Source organism: Seriola lalandi, unplaced genomic scaffold, assembly GCF_002814215.2.
Source record: "Seriola lalandi dorsalis isolate HSWRI2012SDOR001 ecotype SW California unplaced genomic scaffold, Sedor1 jcf7180002054277, whole genome shotgun sequence".
NCBI classification, from domain to species: Eukaryota; Metazoa; Chordata; class Actinopteri; order Carangiformes; family Carangidae; genus Seriola; species Seriola lalandi.
The window spans coordinates 1,557,346-1,563,492 of NW_019524830.1; the positions used below are offsets into that span (position 1 = coordinate 1,557,346).

A 6,147-nucleotide genomic window follows, 5' to 3' on the forward strand; every position below is an offset into this window, starting at 1 on the left:
TCAAAAACTAAAATACCGTGTATCTATTAAGTGTCTCTTTCTTTCTGTCAAATGAAAAACAACCAGATCACGATGGAGAAAAAATACATTTCTAAGCCAGCAGCATCTAGTTTCAGTGCAGCCGGGGTTATTAAAGATTACATGACATAGTGTCAGGGCCTGGCTGAGTGGATAGCGTAAGTATAGAATCTCTGATTAGTCCTGTCTTCACACCTAATTACTGGTGTGATTTTATGGCAAGCTGTTGTGACAGTGTCTGAGTCAGTTACAGGAGCAAGCTGTCCACATATCTACTGAAAGTGGCGTAAAGATAAGATGGTTGTAAAGGTTTCCAAACAGGCAGGCTAGATAAACTCACAGTGTGAGTAATGTTGATAAATAGGTGCTTTGTTAAAATATTTATATAGTTCTCACAGTGGAAGATTATGACTTTTAGACCTAGATAATAAGTAAAATGGCACCTTCATATAACAAATTTTGACAGTCATCTCTCTCTCCCCCTCTCTCTCCAGCTCCTTAGTGTTGCTAGGAATGCAGTAGTGCCACTTGCAGACTGCAGTGTCCAGGGAGCCCTAAAAAGGGAAGGAGTCTCACTCTGATTCCTGGCAGCACATGGAGCAGTGGAGGCTAAATTAGGCCTGGTTTCATTGACTTCCAATCCTCCGAGTCCCACCAGCCCTGCAGCCAGAGGAGGGGAGGCCGACTGGTGCTCAGGGCCCCTGATGCTTCCTCAGGAGTTCTCCAGAAACCGCCTGCGTAAGTGTCAAATGGAGAGATGATATGTCTAGGAAGCCTGAGGTGGGAGGTCACATCACACACAACACACAGTGCTCTCTTGTTTCCTCTTGGGAATTTTGAGATGCCTCTTTAGATCCTTTTAATCATCTTGGTACCCATCAGATTTTTATTGGGACTACTATAAACTAGATTTTTATAGTTGTTTTCTGCATAAAAAGTCACCTAAATGCCAGATATAAAGACTCTAACATTTTCAAATTTGTAAAAAAAACTTTGAAAAACTCTTTTCTGAAAAAATACTTATTTCCAGCGAATTTGTATTAGTAGCTCCAAATATGTATTGTGATAACAACATTATGCAGCAGCGTGTGGAATTTTTGAAACGTGTTCTAATATTTGAAAAACACTGGCGTTAATTTAATAATGACGTATTGCACTAACAAATTAATTGGTTTAACCCTCATGTGATGTGTTGCACATAGCAATGTGCAACCTACTCAGTATGTGTTTTTCTGCTGATAAAATGCTTGTTGTCTGCCTCCCACTCTTCTCTGCTCTTTCCCCTTTGCTGTGCTGTCCAGTGTGATTGACTGTGTCTCTTTCTCTGTACTGGCAGTCGGAGACAGGTGCTGAGTGCTGCTGAGTGTTGCTGTGTGTGTGGGCTCCAGGGGCCTGGTTCAACATTCCAGTGATAGTTTGATAGACACAGTCCTTGGGGAGGAAGAGGAGGGGGGCAAATACCTCTACCAACCTCTATGAAGAAGAACTGAGGGGGTAAGTGAAATCCTGTGATGATGTAGCTCCTGTGGGGATTGTGATAACATACTGCAAGTCCCCTTTCTTTTTTTTTTAAATCTCTCAACTGCAGCCTTACAACACCCTACTTCCTGATTTACCAAGCTGTTTCATTGCTTATCTCTCAGGCTACAAAACTGTTGTAATGTCACAGGAACTTCCTCTTTTCACACACTCACAGGCTGCAAGCATGCGCACATGCCTGTAGACACATTTACATTATACACAAAGTGTATACTCACAGTTTGAAAATGGAGGGAAAGAGGAAGTTATAAGAAGGGGATGCAGAGAGAGGCGGGGATAATAACAAGGTGACCATATTTGGCATCAGTAGATAATACAAGAAGAAGATGCAAATGAGATAAAGGAATGGTTGTCATGGAGACTTAGTGTTGCGCAGTGAGGGTTCACTCTAAACCTGACCACATTTGTGGTATGGCCGTTGCCAAGCAGAAGGTGCTATTATGAGAGAGTGAGAGAAGTAGAAGAAGAGAGAATTGAAGATGTTAGTTCATCCCATAATGCATTGCGTCAGCATGACCTGTGTTGAAGTGGCTTCGTCTGTCCCAGTGGCACGTCAGCGAGAGACAGACACGCAGGTAAGCAGCTCTCTCTGTAAAATATCTTTAAATAACTGACAATGACTCTATAGTATAATGATTTATCGTATCATTCAGCATTTCCTCTTTGTTTTGTTGTTGTTTTTATTTTTTATTTCTTTAGATTGTGTAACTGTGTAATTGATGATGCCTTAGTTTCTCGTTTACTTTCTCTTACATATTGCAAAGGAGCTGGAGTAAAGCCAACGTGCAACATTGTCTTATTATTCTCTACACTATGAAGGGTCCGTAGGACGTTTGAGATGTAAGGAGAGTTTATATAATATTTGCAGCAGTATATCTGCAGGCTACGTTTAGACAGAAAAATAGCTGAAAGCCCAAGTGAAAGATATCTTTGCAAAGGGTGTTTCCATTCGTTTTCGTTTTATCTCCAAGATAAGCTTCAAGCTTGAATCTTGCACACACACACTCACACACACACATGCACAGTGGTGTCATATGGGGACAAGACAGTGTGCTATTTCCTCTCTCTATATTTCAAACCTGACAGCTTGAATTTCACCTGCTTCCCCTTACTGCGTCAAAGTGGAAAGAAGTTAAGAGAAAACCACAAAGTATGCTGCAGGGAAACATAACTGCAAATTCACACTAGAATGGGGGTATTTGTCAGCAGACACACATTTACAACTTTTCTCACTGTCATGCACATTTTTAGTGTAGCATTTTTTATAGCATCTTTGTATATGTGGTGTATTCCACACACATTATAAAGTAACACATAACATAAACAGAAGTTGTTTGCGGCCTCCAAAATAAACCATAGAGAAATGGCTGACATTGAATGCTCCTCCCTGCTGTGGGCCTTTCTGCAACACTGTGTACTGTTACAGTTGTTGCTGTGATGGTCTGTAATGGGAGTGTAATATGTATTTGCAGCCTTAGTGATAGATGAGCTGTCAGAGTATGGCACACAAAAGCTCTGGGACATTTCCTCAGTGGAGTGAGAGTTCACATCAGCCAGCCAGTGTCATTTACAGAGAGCTGGGAAATAGCAGAGCGTTGAGATGATAGAGAAGCTTAAGGTGGAAAGATGCGCTCATCAGGGAAGAGCGCGAGAAAAAAAGGGTGGACAAAGGTGAAGGGTTAGGGATTTGATGGTTTGATTGGGGCAAAGGGGTCACCTATGCCAGACTGTTTTGGTTTAGGGTTAATGTGATTCGTGAGGAGGTTTCTCGAATATTCTGAGCTTCCTACTCTTTTATTCTTTTATTTCATTGCTATACATCTGTGGGACTTTCAAAAGACTGATAATAAGGAAAAAAAAAATGAACGGAGGTGATGAAGTAGAGACAGACCCACATGTGGATCAAGCTCAATTCCCCATAATGCAATTTGATAGTGACATTACTCGGGTTACATTCACTCCAGAGCCACAGAAGACATTGTACAACTGTTTTCACAGGCTGAGTGCTACTCATAACCTTTGTAGTTCACTGATCTTGATGTGTAAAATTAGTGGAAGTCCCCTTTAACTACACACACACACACACACACACACACACACACACACACACACACATACACACACACACACGCGCACATACACACATACCTCTTCCTGTTTTCGGTTGGTTAACATTAGTATGTCTGTGAGCAGTTTGCTCAACCCCAGTATGTTGATTCTTCTTGCTCTTTGCTGAAACCTAACACCTCTACAGCCTCATTGATCTTCGAGAGAACAACGGTCACACCGTTGTCTTATCTGTGAGATACAAGACATGTAGAACAGGAAGTTAAGACATATGTCTGATGTCACTTCAAATAAAGAAATATGAGGCAGAAAAGAAGAAATAGGCCCCTGTTTTACAGTTGATCAGATTATACGCAGAATGAAACCTGACAGTATTACTGAATGAGCAAACCATCTGGCAACTGCAAACCTTGGCTCTGTACTCATACGTCTAATTGGACGAGGGGAATATGGTCCTGTGGGTTGTGACAAATAGAGAAGTGGTTGTGGTTATTTCAAAGGGAGGGGAATTAAGATGTAGTCATAAGTGAGAGACAGTGATGAAAAAACAGACTCGGAGATAGCATATGAAGAATGATAATGAGTAGGAAATATGGACTAGTGTTGCAGAGGAGAAAGAGAAAGATGCAGAGAGGAGCAGAAGCATTGGCGTACTCTCAGCTGCAGTAGAAGAGGGGAAGAGGGGAAATTCCACGTCAGTGTCAGAGTTTCACAGAGAGCCCAGACCTTTGGAGGCGTTGCTAATGTGTCTCCTATTGCGCCACAACAACATCAATCACCATGTTTTTTCATAATGGGTCAAGGAAAAACTCCAGTTGCAGGTTAGAATGACCTGCTGCTCCCATTGATTAGCAGTCAAACAGATGGCTCTGCTAATCCAAAAAGCATACTATATGTGCTCAAGCAGGGCTGTTTCCATGGTTGGAAATAGACCTCCTTCCATCACTAATGAATGATGGTTTGAAATAGATCAAGGCAGTTGCTGTTGTGACTAATAATGCCACTGTCCATCAAAATTTGATCAGTTCAAAAATAGTACTATGACATCCCTTGTTTGTCTGAGGTATACAGTGTGTTTTTGTGCTCTGTGAGTGTGCAGGCACATTGCACCAGAATATTGGCTAGGTAAAGGGTTAGCACTGCAGCTGGGGCTCTACCACAGATTGTCACCAGGGGTTTAAGGCCCTGCTGTGTAAATTAGAGATGACTTATCACCAGCTTTGTATTAAACAGAGCTGTGCAGCAGTGGAAACTGGTCCAGAGACAGAGGGAGAGAAGGAGTGGAACAGAAAGACAGCTGAGGCGTGACAGTTTTACATAGGAAAGGCATTGGTATATTCTTTGCAGTATTATACATGTATATGCAAATAACCAAAGAAGGAGGGAGTTCTTACATCTCCCTGTGACCAGGCTAATATATCAGCACATGGCATTATAGGTGCAGGTGTGACCTCAGACAAAGTGGATTCAGCTGCAGTATGTGGAATCTTCTCTCTATAAATTAGAATACATTGCAAAGCCACTCTCAATATTCTAAACAGTCGTCATTATGAATGCACTCTCTCCTTGATCACAATAAAATGAAGTGAGTCAGAGACAACATGCAGGATCAGTCAGTAAACTTGGCATCAGCACACATCTCAAAATCTGTAAAGATTCCTGCAGATGCCAAGGCCACTATCTCCATGGCTACCGGATATTGCAGCATCAGGTCCAAATCAAATTCTTGGAGGCTCCTTTAGCCTCTCTGGCTTTCCCCTGGATGCTGGGGTTGTGGCGGCAGAATCCTTGAGTCAACAACAATACAGGAGAGTTGGCAACAGCAAGTTACCTCAGTGTTGTCTCGGTTAGCCTTTCTATGATATATTGCTGACCTGCAACCAAACTGCACAGGTATGCTTTTTTGTGTTGTTTCCCAAGTATTTACATGTTTCGTGTTACTCTGAATTAATAACCACATAGTAGCAGAGTCCAGTTTGATTCAGTGCAGTTCAGTGTGCCCTGCTTCTATATTGTGGGCAAGAGCTGTGAGTGTGAGGCTGAGCTGAGGTGTCTGAGGGTTGCATGCCACAGTAGACAAGTATTATGAAAAAGAGAGAGGTGATCCGGACAGAAGCCAGACCTAATCTGTCACAAACTCCCTGTAAATCTTTCCATAATTCTTTCCCCCACACTCCTTAATCTATTCATTCTTTCCAGCTGCTGTTTTTCTCCTTATTCTTCCATACCTCAAAGTCCCTTGTTTCACTTGTTTCTGTATCACTTTTTCCTGTCTGGTTGCATTTGATATCACTGTCACAGCTTTAACTTCTAATGCCTTTCCTCACTCTTCATGGACTTCCCTTGCTTATATGTTTATCCTGTTACTAATTCCCCTTCTTTTCCTTCTTTTCTCCCTCTTTATCTTCTTACTGTGTTTTCTCAATCTTTCCTTCCTCCCTCGTCACTCTCTCCTTCCTCAGCCTCACTGGAAAGGCAAGGGCAGCGTTGCTGTAACTGAGCCAGCACTTCCTGGTGTTTTTT

The 6,147-nt window shown here is 42.0% G+C and overlaps 1 protein-coding gene across 2 annotated transcripts in view; it reads left to right on the forward strand.

The window, feature by feature from the left end:
• Positions 1–1,489: 1,489 nt before the first annotated feature.
• Positions 1,490–6,147, forward strand: part of LOC111654426 (muscleblind-like protein 1) — a 41,379-nt gene continuing 36,721 nt past the window's right edge. The window contains exon 1 of one of the 2 annotated variants that reach the window (XM_087173752.1): positions 1,490–1,512. The gene's annotated coding sequence lies outside the window, so the exon portion shown is untranslated. Of the gene's footprint in view, positions 1,513–2,002; positions 2,133–6,147 lie in introns of those variants that run through there. The other variant, XM_023405419.2, reaches the window with a different exon arrangement.